General features: G+C 45.7%; 1 protein-coding gene across 2 annotated transcripts in view; it reads right to left on the bottom strand.

Annotated features, from left to right (window-relative positions):
* Positions 1-18659, bottom strand: part of AGPAT1 (1-acylglycerol-3-phosphate O-acyltransferase 1) — a 101589-nt gene that overhangs the window by 17991 nt on the left and 64939 nt on the right. The gene's annotated exons all lie outside the window — the stretch shown is intronic.

Raw genomic sequence — 18659 nt, 5'->3', positions numbered from 1 at the left:
GATGTGGTGGAGACAACTTGCTGAAACTCAAACCAAGCATCAGAATGGGGATTTAAGTGACTTTGATAGTGGCATGATTGTTGGTCTGAATATTTTAAAAAACTACCCATCTACTGGTTTTTTACGCATATTCATCTCTAGGGTTTACAGAGAATGGTCCAAAAAAGAGAAAAAGATTTAGTGAGCAGCAGTTGTGTGGACGAAAATGCCTTGTTGATGTCAGAGGAGAATGGGCAGAATATAACTGGATACTAATATTTATAGGTAAAGTTGATCCAGGGAATATTTGATTGCATTTCCGGGGATCAGGAAGGAATTTTTTTCCCTGCAGGAGCAAATTGGATCATGCTTTGCTGGGTTTTTTGCCTTCCTATGGATCAACTGTGGGTCAAGCATTAACACTTTCTTTTTTTTTTTGTTTAATGGTTGAACTGGATGGACTTTTGTCTTTTTTCAACCAGACTAACTATGTAACTATGGTTAATGATAGAAAGACAACAGAAACTCATGTCAATATGGACCAAAATCTGAGGCATGTTTCCAACACCTTGTTGAAAGGGGTGCAACCCAGTACTAGCAAGGTGTACCTAATAAAGTGGCCACTGAGTATACAGTAGGTAAAAAAATAACTAATGAACCACTTTCTGCCCATAGGACATTATATGATGCCCTTGACTTGCAGTGGTTATGCTGGGATAATGCCTGCAGCTACAGGCATCATCCCAGTATCATTTTTTTTTTCTTCAAGCGATCCTGAAGAATATAAAAGCAGTCCTTGCGGCTCCCGATGCCTTTCCAGGCTCTCTTGTTCCTCCTGGGATCCCGGGACTGCTGGAGTTGACGCTGGCTTATTATAGAGATGATCAAGGACCAGAATGTCCCTAAACATCTCTATGGCATAAGAAACCAGAAGTGACGGAGTATTTTGTCACTTCTGGTTTCATCAGGATGTAAAAAAGCCATTACTGGCTTGTAAAAACATCTAATCAAACTGATCATGGTTTGTTCAAATGCTTTTAAGGGCAGAGGAGAGATCTGGGGTCTAATAGACCCAGCTCTCTCCATAGAGAGGACTTGTCACTGCTCCAGCTATTGCAAGGGATGTTAAATCCAGGATACGCAAATACTGTCTATATACAAGAGGCATGTGTATTTTTGGTACAATGGTTTCTTCCAGATACGTGCAGGAGCTTCGAGTAATAAAGACCGCTCACTGCTGCTCTCTCGCCTTGTTCAGGTTGACTGGTCTGGTCTCCGCCTCCCCCATAGTATTCAGCAGGCAGCCTGTAGTGGGTGGGGCCTGCTGAGCCCCTCCCACAGCTCTGTTCTCTGCACAGGCTATAGCCAGCACAGTGATGATGTCACCACTATATTTATATAGCAATATCAAGATTTGCAAAGGCATTTAGTGCACACACAGTAGATTATACCCTCTGTGGCTATACAGGAATATATTGAAATGAAAGTTTTGTGTGTGGAGTTCAGCTTTAAGTGCAGTGGCTGTTCTAATATTCTGTTACAAATCCTTTAATTCTGAACAAGCTCTGACAAAAAACTCTCTCTCTGCTATTACAGTGATCGCTATGATCTAACAGATTAAATACAACTTCATCATAATTTTCTTTTTTTTTAGATGATCAAAAGCTTAAAATTGTTTCAGATTCTAGATGTTCCTCAAAGACCAAACCTTAGTTTGCTGCAAGCAGATAGGCAATGAAATCATGATTCTCCCCAACTTTACCCTGCAGGTCATTACAGAGGCTGATTGGCTGGGCTAATCTTTGTGGAGATGTAAAGACTAGTTCCATATAATTATGGTGGTTCAGAGGAAGGTCTTCCATTCTAAATCTGGCCATACACTAGTAGACTTTTGTTTAAAAATGTTCATTTTAGGAACGTTTGGTCAATTTTCTAACAGTTAATGGGGTAAAAAATAAATTGGTTTTCACACGCAGCGATGAAAAAATGCGAAGGAGCAGGATGGAAATGATTTTTTTAACAGTGAATGCAACTTTTGTTCTGGAAAGTCCATTTACTTCAAATGAAATGTTAAAATACATTTTTTAAGTACTTTTGAACAGCATGTTATCAAATGTACTGATGGGGATTTTCCTATACATTTTCGTACAAAAGGTTAATTCGAAAATCTACTAGTCAACTGAATGGCCAGCAGTGGAGATGGTAGAACCCTGCCCTCCATCAAATGTCTAGCACAGTGTTTCTCAACCTTTCTTCAGTCAAGGCACCCTTTAGAATTATGGATAATCTCCCGGCACCCTTTAAAATTCTGCACAATCTCAAGGCACCCCAATCTAAAATGTAATAAACTATTCTACACACATCCAGTACACCCAACATTAGAGGGGATTTATTCTTCCAAAGCAAATACACCTTTGCACACTGGTACTGACTAGTATTCCAGTGGTCTCTCTCATCTTCTCTCCCTCATTCTGCTAATGTGACCCCAGTGCTAAGGAAGAGGGGTAGGGGAGGGCCAAACAAGGATGATGTGCATGCACCCGACGTTCTCCTTAACAACTGATGATGTCATTGGTTGTTAGGATGCTGTCAGCTAGAAGGTCATAAAAGTGCACAATGAAAACCTGTGGCTTTGTGTACTAAAATGCAGGATTGATTCACCTGCTGGCTTGTATACAATTTTGGGCATTTTGCCAAGGCACCCCCCTGAAGAAGCCTGAAGGCACCCCAGGGTCCCTCGGCAGCCTGGTTGAGAAAGGTTGGTCTAGCAAACCCCCATTTTTACATGTTACCGTAAATTCTATACGATGAGTTTTACTGCCACTATGGTGTCCCTCCATAAACAATAGAGAACAAAGGGCTTTGGCTGTTCTTACACCTCTTCTAACTATAAGAAGCAGTTTTTACAATTCTTTGTGCTGCCTATCTGGATTGGATTTGGGAGATGGTTTTTATTATTTTCATACTGTGAATATACCTCTTTAAATGCAACTTTCCTCTTAAAGTTATCAACTGATCTGAGCAGCTAACACTTTTTTTTTTTATTTGGCACAAATGCACACTGGTGGCCTTCAGTTGCCTTGAGTAGGTCAAGGCTTCTTGTGTGTTGGTGTTTAAGGCCCATTTACACTTACGTGTTCCATTGCTGTCAGGAATGGACTCAGCACTGGTGGTGGGACTCACCTGCCGTGTGGGCTGCATTACCAGGGCTGACCAGCGGGTGCTCTCAGCAGCCAGAAGCTCACTCCTGCAGTCAGCCAACACCTGGGCTGATTGCAGGAGGTGTATTTAAGGAATGACCAGGCCTGTGATCTGGGCCTTGGTGTATGTTTCCCATGAGCCCCTGTACCTGGTATCCTGTGTTCCTGCCTCGTTGCTGACCCTGCTTGATCCTGACCTCTGCTGACCATCTCCTGTTGAACCCCTGGCTTGCCTGACCATCCTTCTGCCTGATCCTCGGTACCGCACTGCCCGCTACCTGCTGAAAATGGCTTGTGCCCCCGACCATTCTCTGCTTGCTCCTCCTGTACCACGCTGCCCGCGCGATACCGACCCGGCCTGTCTGACTACGCTTACTTCACCCGACGATCCATCCATCCCGCACGGATCATCTCTAGTAAGTCTGCCTGCCTCTTCCCATCAGACTCCGTTCCTGCACTCCCCTGCCAGTACTCGCTACCACAGCTGGACGCACTCAGGGGTCACGACCTGGTTCCAGTCTGCACCAAGTCCATCCCCACCATCAGGGGCCCTGGTAAATAGCAGGCTGGGACTTAGACCCCGCGCCCTGAGGAAATCCGTGCTGTGGGCTCGGCCTGCCTGACCGCTCCACCTCTCCAGCCCTGACTGCACTGGTACCTATTCGTTTAAGGTTTATTGCACCTGGTTGTACATATTTATGTAAGTTTTGAGTTTGATTGTTTGCACTGCGTTTATGTTTGTGTTGTCTTTAATAAATTATATTGTGTTACACGCTATACCTGAAGTCTGTTTCCCTGTGTCGGTCCACACACTTTTGGTCATACCTGGAGCCCTGACATTTGCAGTGCGTTAATGAACTTGTGTATGGTATGCAGGACATTATCATTATGAATGGGTTGCCAACACATCACAGGGGATGAATGAAAGTGCAAAAGATCCTTTTTAACTACGCATCACAATGTGTGGTATATGCGCTGAGGCTCATTGCAATGTGCTGTGGATGCTCTGCGATGCATTGGGATCTACTGTACAAAGCGTTGGTGTGCCATGCACATAGAATGGCACTGCAATGCATCACACACAGAGCTGCTGCATTCCTACATACCTTGCCATACATTATGCAATTTTCTTTCCTTTAACGTGTGGTTAGTGTTGATGGGGGAAATCTGTCCCAGTGTGCTATTGAGTTTGGACAGTGGGAGGTTTCCCTGCCCTTAGAATACAATGATCAATGTTGCCGGCTATAGCCAGCAGCAGTGTTCATATGAAAAAAACCCGACACACTGGTTGTACTGAAGTCAATCAATAGATAGACTTCAGTACAACCAGCCTGCCCATGCATGAAACAAAATTTTATAAATCTCTGACACCCCAGCGCACGGGAATACCTGCCAATAAGTAGTAGAGGTAAAAAAATGCTGCTGCGCACCAGTGTATCACACCAATTGATATTATAATATAAAAACAGCGCAAATCAACCTTTTCACCATATACAATATCAAAGAAATGTAAATATCAATCAAAAAATATATATGTAAATAAATCATTCAGTCAAAAAATAGCAAAAGAATAAATCTGATTTTGAGAGGGGGTGTAGGATCCCTAAAATCCTAAAAGGCGCAACACTCACTAATATGTGGTGAGTGCGGTTGATGTTGATTTCACACTGGTGAAGGTGGAAGCACATTTGTTTTGGAGAAGATTTTTTGCTTGTGTTTTTGGGAAGAAAGAATTTGTTTTTACACACAAAATTATTTAAATTTTTGGACACAAATTAATTATTTATTTTAATTATTTTTTCACTGTCTTTTGATATTTTTTGACTGAATGATTTATTTACATACCCTATATATTTTTTGATTGATATTTACATTTCTTTGACTGATATTGTATATGGTGAGGAGGTTGATTTGCGCTGTTTTTATATTATAACATGAAACAAAATTTGGCTGGCTCCTGCTGAACCGTCCAAATTTTGATCCATCTATAGCAGGCTTAAGCATTGTGTCCTAGAATAGAGGAATAGAGGGGAAATCTTCCACTGGAGACACTAGTTTTAGTGTTCCTGGGGACAACCAGGGGTTCCCACACTTTGAAGGGATTTCTGATCATTTCCTGTTTTGGCTAAAAGACAGGAAGTGGAGGGAAAATGTTCCCAATGGGACACAGAAGGAAAATAAAAAACACTGACACAGCTCTAACCTCCCTTTAGTTCTACGTTAAGGAGTACAGGGCTTAAGCCATGTACAGTTGTGGCCAAAATTATTCAACCCCCAATGCTGTAAAGGGGTTTAGGGACTATAGTGTACATTTGGAATTGTATTCAGAATCAAATCCTACAAGGACGTTGTAACTACCCAAATGCAACTAAAATGACATCAATTGTTTATGTAATACAGTAGTAAATGGTTCTTATGTGGTTTCTTCATTGCCACAATTATTCAACCCCTTAAAGACTACCACTCTGAAGAACAGAGGTTCATACAGGTGCTTTCCATCAGGTATTGAAAACACCTGTGGATGTCACCGAGCAGCAATCAAGCATAATAAGCACCAATTAGGCAGCTTTAAAATGACTGTGATACTCAGCTCCTTCTAGACATTTACTGGTGTGGTTACAAACATGGTGAAGGCAAGAGAATGGTCCAGGAAGACAAGAGAAGAGGTGATTTCTCTTCACAGGAAGGGCAATGGCTATAAGAAGATTGCAAAGATGTTAAACATACCAAGAGACACCTTAGGAAGCATCATTCGCAAATTCAAGGCAAAGGGCACTGTTGAAACGCTACCTGGTCGTGGCAGAAAGAAGATGCTGACTTCGACTGCTGTGCGCTACCTGAAGCGTAGAGTGGAGAGAAGTCCCCGTGTGACTGCTGAGGAACTGAGAAAAGATTTGTCAGATGTGGGTACAGAAGTTTCAGCCCAGACAATAAGACGCACACTGCGTAATGAAGGCCTCCGTGCCAGAACTCCCAGGCGTACCCCCTTGCTGTCTCCAAAGAATAAGAAGAGTCGACTGCAGTATGCCAAAAGCCATGTGGACAAACCACAAAAGTTGTGGGATAGTGTTCTGTGGACTGATGAAACAAAATTAGAACTGTTTGGGCCCATGGATCAACGCTATGTTTGGAGGAGGAAGAACAAGGCCTATGATGAAAAGAACACCTTGCCTACTGTGAAGCATGGTGGAGGGTCAATCATGCTTTGGGGCTGTTTTGCTTCTGCAGGTACAGGGAAGCTTCAGCGTGTGCAAGGTACCATGAATTCTCTTCAGTACCAGGAGATATTGGATGGAAACGTGATGCAGTCCGTCACACACCTGAGGCTTGGGAGACGTTGGACCTTTCAACAGGACAATGATCCCAAGCATACCTCCAAGTCCACTAGAGCATGGTTGCAGAGGAAAGGCTGGAACATTTTGGAGTGGCCATCGCAGTCACCAGACTTAAATCCGATTGAGAACCTCTGGTGGGACTTAAAGAAAGCAGTTGCAGTGCGCAAGCCTAAGAATGTGACTGAACTGGAGGCCTTTGCCCATGAAGAATGGGCGAAGATACCCGTAGATCGCTGCAAGACACTTGTGTCAAGCTATGCTTCACGTTTAAAAGCTGTTATAACTGTAAAAGGATGCTGTACTAAGTACTAAGATTGAATGTCACTTGGGGGTTGAATAAAACTGATAATGCTGTGAGCACAGAAAAGACATTTGTGGTTATTTCATTATAACTGTTATGTTATATTTGTCTGACCTACAAGTGCCTCTTTAATGTAAATGTAAGCAAGATGACTGAATGATCAAAAGCAATGTCAAACTGGCCAAAACACTCAATTTCAGTGGGGGTTGAATAATTTTGGCCACAACTGTATGCTGCTTTTAGTGTATCTATTGCTATGTATGTTTGGGTGCTTCCATAGATTGGAGTAGGACCACACTTTACGGGGGGCCCTTGGCAGGGCAGTTTGACTCCAATTTGCAATTTATGCAACAGAGATCTGTTTTTTTCTTTCTAAAGCTTTGAATTGGTTCATAGCTGGGTTTGCTGGAGTTTAATTATCTGTGCTGGTTTAGGAACAGTGTTGGGGAGATTTGTATTACTCATATATTGAGAATTGACTGTGTGAGCTAGCATGGCTGCCCAAGTGAGAGAGTGAAGGGGTTAATTCAGTTGTCCGCTCTTTTCTGGGCTCTGCCTCTCTCCCGGAGCTGTAAATAAAAGAGGGGAGGGCTCTGCACTCAGAGAGCTGCTGCATAGGAAAAAGACACGGCCAAGTACAGCATGAAACCTCCAGCTATTTCACAGAGCAGCTTTTTCCTGCATTGCTAGCCCTGTCTGCTGATGTCTGCAACTACCACCATATGGGGGGACTGCTGGAACTTGCAGTCCGCTCTGAAGACACCAGCTCTGGAGATCCGCCACTATAGACTTTCCTTGTTATGGACGTCACCTGTGCAGGTATGCTGGGGCAGCTAAGCCCCAGTCAGGGACTAGGTAAGGGAAGAACTGTTACACTGCCTGTAATGCTGTAAAGCACTGAAACCTTGCCAGGCCTGGTCTGAAGTTATTTAAAGGGGTGTATGAAAGTAGCCGACACATTATACATCGTCATCTGCAGCTTGGGTCAGTTTAACACATTGGGGTATGCAGACAGCACTACAAGAGTGAATGCGGTACAGAAAGCAGCAAGTGGTTACCAGGGGTACGGAAGTCTGCAACCAGTACAACCATCCTGTCGTGAAGCATGTACCTAACAGGTGGAATGTCCTCTAGCAATGAGGGAGGTGTTGCTGGCACTCTGAGTGGTCCGTCTCCCATAGCAACAGGAGTATATCAGCACCGCAAAGGTTCCTGGCCTGGCCATAGGTACAGAAGAGGAAGAGTTAACAGAGCACACATGGAGTCAGCGCTAGGTGCTCGGCAAGACTCAGTTCCGTTCCAGGGAGTGAGGTAGAGCAGATACGTTGGACAGGAGGAGTGGGCATAGGTTCAGCATAATATAATATCGTATGAACCCTCCAGCGCCTCAGGATATGGACAGCCAAAAGGGAAGCCAAGGGTACCAGGACAGCGACAACCAAAGGAAATGTTCCAGGGGTGCAGCCATCCTCAGACGGGGAAATCAGCCACTGGATAGAGAGAAAACAGGTGGCGCACACACCTAGTGCATTATCCAAGGTTTATTGTAGGAATGAAATAATAAAAACACTCACAGACGAAGCATGTATCTAAAAAGCATAGAAAAATGACAATGGCCACAACGGCGGGAAAGGTGTTCTCACGGTCAGTGCGGTCAAATGGCTGACGCGTTTCGGGGACAAATCCCTTTCCTCAGAGCTGATGACCAACCTCTGATGCTGATGTATGATGTATGGAAAGAAAGAGCCTCGCTGTTGATGCCTCTACAGCGAGGCTCTTTCTTTCCATACATCAGCATCAGAGGTTGGTCATCAGCTCTGAGGAAAGGGATTTGTCCCCAAAATGCGTCAGACATTTGACCGCACTGACAGTGAGAACACCTTGCCCGCCGTTGTGGCCATTGTAATTTTTCTATGCTTTTTAGATACATGCTTCGTCTGTGAGTATGTTTTTATTATTTCATTCCTACAATAAACCTTGGATAATGCACTAGGTGTGTGCGCCACCTGTTTTCTCTCTATTCAGCATAATATAAACATTTTTTGAGTCAATGCATATAAAATAATAAAGAATGTCCAAAAATAAATCAATCCTCTGTGTCAAACTTCAATGTTCCCATAAATCCAGATCAGGTGAGTACCCTCTCAAGAGTAATTTCAAGCCTTAACAGAGAACACTCAGGTGTTGTAGTTACTTCTCAGACTCCTACTCCAGAATGCTGTGTATGGGGTTCCAATCCTTAAGGGAAGCCCTTATCACTCCATCATCCTCATGCAATAAGAGAGAAAAGCCCATGTAGCACAATATAGAGGGTAAATAAACATTTAATATACATGCTTACAATAGTGATAGTAAAAACCGTCAATCAGTTCCCATGACTCAGCCTGAGCAGCTTCCAGGAACGTTATACACGATTTTCCAATAGTTAAAATTGCCGCTCCGCCACTTCCAGTTTACGGAATTACGTCAGACGTCACGTCTCTGACGTATCTGACGCATTTCGTCACTTCCGAACTTCTGAAGGGAAGTCCAAGGGTGAAAGTGTGACTTTTTTGGATTTTTACACAAGTTTGGTTTATATATATTTTGTAGTAATTTGGGATGCTGAATACTGATTAATTTATAGGCTCAGCATGTCGTTCCAAACTGAAACAACTGACAGTGCCGGTGTACATTGATTTGGGGCCTGAGAGTGTTAACTGGAGTTCAGTTTGTTGTTCAGTGTACATGCTGTATGGCCATCTCTAAGTTGGAGGTCCGCCTTAAGGTTGAGTTATCCTTGGAAGCGGCCTCCACCCATTCCTGGAGCTTTAGTAAGCATGGTAGAAGAGTACCATGTACAAGGCAAGTGACCCGTCCCAGGCGCCCAGCATAGCCCAAAAACGCCACACTTGGTACCCAACAATGAGGGGAACACTGAGGAAGTGCCACCCTACTACCCTCAGCTCCCCCCCCCCTTACATGTGTGAACCCTTCCCTCTTTCATCATAAGTTGATTTTGCTGGATGTGAACGTCTGGCCATTCTCCCAGAAGCTCCCTTTAAGTCACACCACCCAGTGAGCGAGGCTACTGCTGGCTTGCTGTAAAGTCTACACACTATCAGCGGCAGGTCTTGGTCCATTAACCTCTTTTCTAATGGAGCCAATTATTTTTTTTTTTTTTGCACACATTCAAAGCTGCATCTTTTGCTAGAAAATCATTTAAAGGTTAAGTTCACCTTTTGAACATGTTACACCCATATTTAGAGTGTAACATGCAGGGCTTCCCCCCCCAATTGTGAATGCAGTTCTGGTACGTCCAGCACTGGATGTATGCAATGGCAAGGGTTGCTGGGGTGTGCTGGAGAATCTATTGGTGCTTGCTGCTAGGGGATCTATTGTTGCTGGAAGAAATGCATTTTTGAGGGGGCCAAATGTTTTTGGGGTGGTCATTTGTTGCTGGGAGGGATCTACAGTTGACGGAGGGGTCTGTTATTGCTGGCTGCTGGAGGGTTTAGAAATCTGTTGCTGCTGGGGGATCTACAGTATTGATGCTGGGCAGATCTATTGCTGCCAGGAGGTCTATTGTTGCTGGCCGCAGGGATCTATTTTACGGTTTTTCTTGTTATCATTAACCAAATCTAAATTATTTAGCACAACAACATGATACTTGGTTCTGTATTCTCTAAAGTGAGCAGTCATTTGAGGTGGGTAGGAGGTGGAACCAAGGGACGATGCTCAGAGCTGGGTAAGGGGGTGGGGGAGACAAGGGTGACTCAGAAGGGGGGGTTACTGCACCTATTCTCAGAGAAAAGAAGCTCTGGTAACGTGCAACATGTTCCACCACTGACTGCGGTTTCAATATTTTGCAGGCTCTTATGTAAAAAAAAAAAAAAAAATAATAATTGAATATTTTTCAATCTGCAAATATGTGCATCTATTATTTTTAGTTAAAAGGTGAATTTAGCCTTTACACTCCAAAAAAAATGTTATAAAAGCAGAGGCCCGTAGAATAAAATGTCAGCAGTTGCAATTTATATTGCAACATTATTTTTGTACAAAAAAATGGCAACCACCTCAACCTATACCTAACCTTTACAGCAAAGTGCACATGGAAGGGCATAAAAAAAATGCAAATTCCCAGCACACTTTCCTGCACTCAACCTATCAATTCTTCTATGTGCTCCTACTATGGAGGCTCTGAAAATGAGTTAGGACCGCAGTATACCCAGAAGTCCCTTGATGTGGGCACCGCGGCTTATTATATATTTGCAAATGTGTGCAAATGAAACCCTCTGTTTTTAATGTAAACTATTAGGACAATTCGGTTGTTTTGCAGGCTGGCTGGTAAGTGTGCTGGGAAATCTTGTTTGTTTGCAACATCATATTTGTGCAACTGTATGTCAAATCTAAATTTTAGGAAAAAATCCATTATAATGAGTTTTGTGCATACAAGCATTATTATTATTATTATTATTATACAGTATTTATAAAGCGCCAATAGTTCGCTCAGCGCTGTACATTACAAAGGGGGACAGAACATGTGACAGAACAATACCAATACAATGTGATACACGAGGGGTTCGAGGGCCCTGCTCTTTCGAGCTTACAATCTAGGAGGGAGGGGGTGGTGGCACAGGAGGAGGAGATAGCTGTGGAGTGGTAGGAAGAGTGGAGGAGGTCGGCAGGTTAGCAGGGGGTGGGGTAGGCTTCCCTGAAGAGATGGGTTTTCAGGGTGCGCCTAAAGGAGAGGAGAGTAGGTGATAATCTGATGGGTTGGGGCAGGGAGTTCCAGAGGATGGGTGACACCCTGAAGAAGTCCTGGAGGCGGGCATGGGAGGAGGAGACCAGGGAACTAGAGAGAAGGATGTCTTGTGAGGAGCGGAGTGTGCGTGCTGGGCGGTACTTGGATATTAGGTCAGTGATGTAGTTCAGGGCAGTATGGTGGACAGCTTTGTACGTCAGCGTTAGGATTTTGAATTTGATCCATTGCGCAATCGGAAGCCAGTGGAGGGATTGGCAGAGGGGGGTGGCGGAGATGGAGCGGTTGGAAAGGTGAATGAGTCTGGCAGCCGTATTCAGGATCGACTGAAGCGGGGATAGCCAGCGGCGAGGCAGGCCAGTGAGGAGGGAGTTGCAGTAGTCAAGTCGTGATATGATGAGAGAGTGGATGAGCTGTTTAGTGGTTGCTGGGGTTAGGAACGTGTGGATTTTGGCGATGTTGCGGAGGTGGAGTCTGCACGAGTTTGTTAAAGATTGGACTTGGGGCTGGAAGGATAGGTTGGAGTCCAGAATGACACCCAGTACTCTGGCCTGCAGGGCGGGTTTGATGGCAGCGTTGTTGGATGTGACGGAGAAATCAATGGGGGGTGGTGTCCGGGCTGGGGGGAAGACAAGAAACTCGGTTTTGGAGAGGTTCAATTTAAGGAAGTGGAGCGACATCCAGTCTGATATGTCGCTCAGTAGGTGTGTGATTCGGGCTGAGACCAAGGGGGTGAGGTGGGGGGTTGAGAGATAGATTTGTGTGTCGTCGGCATAGAGGTGGTAGTTGAAGCCGTGAGAGTGTATGAGTTGGCCAAGGGAGGAGGTATAGATGGAGAAGAGAAGGGGCCCAAGGACAGAGCCTTGAGGGACCCCAACAGAGAGGGGGAGTGAGGGGGAGGTGGTAGCATTATAGGAAACGCTGAAGGAGCGTTGTGACAGGTAGGATGAGAGCCAGGAGAGAGCAGAATCTCTGATGCCGAGGGAGTGTAGTTTTTTGAGGAGGAGGGGGTGGTCGACTGTGTCGAAGGCCGCAGAGAGGTCAAGGAGTAGGAGCACTGAATAGTGGCCATTAGCTTTGGCGGTTAGCAGGTCGTTGGAGAGTTTGAGTAAGGCAGTTTCGGTGGAGTGTAGGGGACGGAAGCCATAATACTATATTTTTGGAAAAATATAAAGTATGAGGTTACATCGAGTGCAAAGATAACAAACACGTCAAGCCTTAAAATTACAGACTGCAAAATGGTGAAAACTGTAGTACCCAAAATGGTCTATAAGTGACACTTCAAAAGCCTTTACGGGTCATAAGTTTAGAATTCACAATGAATTATGGCCCTAGAAATTATTGATCTCAATGGGACATTCATGGTGATACCCAACATGTGTGGCATCATGTTCATTGTACCATAATGTCCGTAAAGCTTGTTTTAGCCCTTTGAATACCAGGACACCTGTAAACATACCTTGTTAGCAAGGGGATAACAGATGTTCTATTACATCTCTGCAATATATACATAGTGGGGTTAATTTACTAAAGGGAAATAGGACTGTGCACTTTGCAAGTGCAGTTGCACTCCACAAGTGTATTTGCTCCAGAGCTTAATAAATGAGGTGAAGCTTCACTTTGCAAAGAATACCTAATCACATGAAAAAAAAAAACCTACACAAAAAACAAAAAAGAAAATAGTTTTTGCTTGCACATTAGTCAATGGAAGCCTTCACAGTTTTCCCTCATTTACTAAGCTCTGGAGCAACTGCACTTGCAAAGTGCTCAGTCTGTTTGCCTTTAGTAAATACACCCCATTGTCTACACAACAGCTACAGTAAAATATCTTGTGATCTGCCAGAACTCCAGTGAGCTACTAACCTCCTATGGTGAGCTGACAAGGTCTTTGCTGCATTGAAATCCCAAGAAGTGTTGTCAGCCCTTCTTAAGCTCTCCCCTGAAGGACTACAGAACCCCCCCCTCATTTTATAGGGATGAGGAGAGGGGGAGGTGTTCTGTAAGCCTGAAAAGGAGAACGGGACAGGGATGAAAACACCGCTTTTGTTTCAGTGCAGCAGAAACAGCATTTACTTAAACAGGATGTTAGAAACAAGGTATTTCTGGTAGGTCAGCAGGTATTTTCCTATACGTGGATGGTGCATATAGGTATAAAACACAGGAAATGTGCATGTACTGAGGTGAGGTTTTGCTCAGACATTCACTTAAATATGTTTGTTTTTAAAGAATAAAGTTTATTCCTTTTGTGGCTCTGTAGTACAGACAAGTGCAGGGAAAAAAAAAAAAAAAAGCAGAGCAGGCTGCATTTTTTCAGAACACAATGTGCTCAAACGCATGTAGAGGCGCAATGACTCAAAAAAAGAGGTATCTGAAGTCTGAGGACCCCTAGTATATGCTTCTTGTATCTTGTGAAATGTGCACAGGACCTGCGAGTGTCCAGGAAAAAAAAAAACAAAAAGTGCAGTGGACGTAAAGATATGGATGGATGCGGATGCATTCACCTATTGAGTACACCACCCACAGGTGGAGAGCAAACCTTTGGGAAAGGAGAGGAAAGACTTGTCACTACAGATTCCCTTTAACCACTTGCCCTCCAGAAGATTTACCCCCCTTCCTGACCAGGCCATTTTTTTGAGATACAACGTTACATTACTTTACCTGACAATTGTGCGGTCATGCAATGCTGTGCATGAATTAAATTTATGTACGGTAATTTTTTTCCCCCACAAATAGAGCTTTCTTTTGGTGGTATTTGATCACCTCTGCATTTTTATTTTTTGTGCTATACACAAAAAAAAGAGACTGACAAGTTTGAAAAAAATAAAAAATATTCTTGACTTTTTGCTATAAAACAATAATAAAAAAAAATTTCGTCATAAATTTAGGGCAAAATGTTTTCTGCTACATGTCTTTGCTAAAAAAAAATCCCAATATGCAGAGAGATAGAAAGCAGCATGTCCATACTGACAGAAGAGATCTGTGTTGTTTACAAACAGATATCTCCCCTCTCAGCTTTGTTGATGGCCACCGAGTCCCGGCTGAAAATCGCCAGCCGGGACCCGGTGATTGACATCCTCAGGAGCCAATAGCAGTGCGGGTAGAGCAGTGCACGCGCCCCCTATCCGGAAATGCAAAATCATGTATATTTACGTCATTTTGCCAAGCGAAGCTGCCCTGTACCACTACATCTGCTAAGGGACGGCGGGCAAGTGGTTAAATAAGGCCCCATTGCAAAAAACCGAAAAATGCATATGGCATTTCTGCCAAGTTCTTAGTGCATTTTCTGGTTGACTGACATCAGCATGCACCTATGAACCATGGACAAAAAACACATCAAAAACGCAATCATGGGTGCATTTTTGATGAGTTTTCAAAGCATTTCAATGGGGAAGTGTGTTTTTGGTGCAGTTTTAAACACGCACCGAAAATGCAGAAAGCAGGACTTTTAAAAACGCAACTGAAACGCAAACGACCGGTGTGAAGATTTCCATAGGATTTAAAGGGATGCATTTTTCTGTCTTCCTTTTTTTTTTTTTTTTTTTTTTTTAAATAACTGATCAATGTGAAAGGGCCCTAAAGGGTATTTAAAAAAATGCACTGCAATGCATACAAAACTGCAATGCAATCCATTTCAAAACACATGCAAATGCAGGTAAACATGCAGGCATTTTGTTTTCCATTGCTATCTGGTGTGAGCAGGCACTAAACCCTGGAGATCTTTGTTATACATGTACATGGGATGGAGAAGGCCAGTTTGTCATTAGATTACATTACATTCTAGATTATCATGTAGAATTATTACTAGTGGACCTTGAGGGGTTAATAATACACACATTCACTGACACGACCTGTATCCTCCAGAAAGGTACCGTATTTTTCGCTCCATAAGACGCACCTGACCATAAGACGCGCCTAGGTTTTAGAGGAGAAAAACAAGAAAAAAAAATATTCTGAACCAATGGACTGCAGACATAGTACAGGAAGTGACCAGACACTGCGGACATAGTACAGGAGATGACCAGACACTGCGGACATGGTACAGGAGATGACCAGAGACTGCGGACACGGTACAGGAGATGACCAGAGACTGCGGACACGGTACAGGAGATGACCAGAGACTGCGGACACGGTACAGGAGATGACCAGAGACTGCGGACACGGTACAGGAGATGACCAGAGACTGCGGACACGGTACAGGAGATGACCAGAGACTGCGGACACGGTACAGGAGATGACCAGAGACTGCGGACACGGTACAGGAGATGACCAGAGACTGCGGACACGGTACAGGAGATGACCAGAGACTGCGGACACGGTACAGGAGATGACCAGAGACTGCGGACACGGTACAGGAGATGACCAGAGACTGCGGACACGGTACAGGAGATGACCAGAGACTGCGGACACGGTACAGGAGATGACCAGAGACTGCGGACACGGTACAGGAGATGACCAGAGACTGCGGACACGGTACAGGAGATGACCAGAGACTGCGGACACGGTACAGGAGATGACCAGAGACTGCGGACACGGTACAGGAGATGACCAGAGACTGCGGACACGGTACAGGAGATGACCAGAGACTGCGGACACGGTACAGGAGATGACCAGAGACTGCGGACACGGTACAGGAGATGACCAGAGACTGCGGACACGGTACAGGAGATGACCAGAGACTGCGGACACGGTACAGGAGATGACCAGAGACTGCGGACACGGTACAGGAGATGACCAGAGACTGCGGACACGGTACAGGAGATGACCAGAGACTGCGGACACGGTACAGGAGATGACCAGAGACTGCGGACACGGTACAGGAGATGACCAGAGACTGCGGACACGGTACAGGGGATGACCAGAGACTGCGGACACGGTACAGGGGATGACCAGAGACTGCGGACACGGTACAGGGGATGACCAGAGACTGCGGACACGGTACAGGGGATGACCAGAGACTGCGGACACGGTACAGGGGATGACCAGAGACTGCGGACACGGTACAGGGGATGACCAGAGACTGCGGACACGGTACAGGGGATGACCAGAGACTGCGGACACGGTACAGGGGATGACCAGAGACTGCGGACACGGTACAGGGGATGACCAGAGACTGCGGACACGGTACAGGGGATGACCAGAGACTGCGGACACGGTACAGGGGATGACCAGAGACTGCGGACACGGTACAGGGGATGACCAGAGACTGCGGACACGGTACAGGGGATGACCAGAGACTGCGGACACGGTACAGGAGATGACCAGAGACTGCGGACACGGTACAGGAGATGACCAGAGACTGCGGACACGGTACAGGAGATGACCAGAGACTGCGGACACGGTACAGGGGATGACCAGAGACTGCGGACACGGTACAGGGGATGACCAGAGACTGCAGACACGGTACAGGGGATGACCAGAGACTGCGGACACAGTACAGGGGATGACCGGAGACTGCGGACACAGTACAGGGGATGACCGGAGACTGCGGACACAGTACAGGGGATGACCGGAGACTGCGGACACAGTACAGGGGATGACCGGAGACTGCGGACACAGTACAGGGGATGACCGGAGACTGCGGACACAGTACAGGGGATGACCGGAGACTGCGGACATAGTACAGGGGATGACCGGAGACTGCGGACATAGTACAGGGGATGACCGGAGACTGCGGACATAGTACAGGGGATGACCGGAGACTGCGGACATAGTACAGGGGATGACCGGAGACTGCGGACATAGTACAGGGGATGACCGGAGACTGCGGACATAGTACAGGGGATGACCGGAGACTGCAGACATAGTACAGGGAATGACCAGAGACTGTGGACATAATGCAGAAGACCAGAGACTGCAGACAGTGCAGGGGATGACCAGAGACTACAGACAGCAAAGGATATTGCCGGAGACTTCGGACCTTTGGGGAGGGAGGGGGAGTGGGTACCTGAATTTGACAGGCACCCGCTCCTACTTCCGCGGAGTTGTCCTTCCTTCTTCTTCCCGCGGCAGCTTCTGTGACAGCCGGGTGCCCACTGCGCATGCGCGAGAAGCGCTGCCCTTTGTGAATGCCCCGGAGCCTTCTGGGCCCTGTTATGTGTCCCAGAAGACACCGGACCATTCACAAAACGCGGTGCTTCTCGCGCATGCGCAGTGGACACCCGGCTGTCACAGAAGCCACCGCGGGAAGACTGCAGCGCAGGCCAGTCAAGTTCCTCCACCCCAAACTCGCTCCTCCATGTCTTTATGGACCTTGCTTTGTGCACTGGTGTGCAGTCATGTTGGAACAGGAAGGGGCCATCCCCAAACTGTTCCCACAAAGTTGGAAACATGAAATTGTCCAAAATGTCTTGGTATGCTGATGCCTTAAGAGTTCCCTTCACTGGAACTAGGGGGCCAAGCCCAACCCCTGAAAAACCACCCCACACTATAACCTCCCCTCCACCAAACTTTACACTTGGCACAATGCAGTCAGGCAAGTACCGTTCTCCTGGCACCCACCAAACCCAGATACGTCCATCGGATTGCCAGACAGAGAAGCGTGATTGCTCACTCCAGAGAACATGTCTCCAATGCTCTAGAGTCCAGTGGCAGCGTGCTTTACACCACTGCATCCGACACTTTGCATTGCACTTGGTGATGTAAGGCTTGGATGCAGCTGCTCGGCCATGGAAACCCATTCCATGAAGCTCTCTACGCACTGTTGTTGTGCTAATCTGAAGGCCACATGAAGTTTGGAGGTCTTTAGCTATTGGCTCTGCAGACAGTTGGCGACTTCTGTGCACTGTGCGCTTCAGCATGCACTGACCCCGCTCTGTCATTTTACGTGGCCTACCACTTGGTGGCTGAGTTGTTGTTCCCAGTTGCTTTCACTTTGTTATAATACCACTGACAGTTGACCGTGGAATATTTAGTGGCCAGGAAATGTCACGGATGGACTTATTGCACAGGTGGCAACCTATCACGGGACCACGCTTGGAGTCACTGAGCTCCTGAGAGCGACCCATTCTTTCACAAATGTTTGTAGAAGCAGTCTGCATGCCTAGGTGATGATTTTATACACCTGTGTACATGGAGGTGATCAGAACGCCTGAATCCAATGATTT

Source organism: Staurois parvus, unplaced genomic scaffold (genome assembly GCF_062004578.1).
Source record: "Staurois parvus isolate SC_StPar_1 unplaced genomic scaffold, SC_StPar_1.0 ptg000640l, whole genome shotgun sequence".
Lineage (NCBI taxonomy): Eukaryota > Metazoa > Chordata > Amphibia > Anura > Ranidae > Staurois > Staurois parvus.
This window is presented reverse-complemented; position numbering and strand designations above follow the sequence as displayed.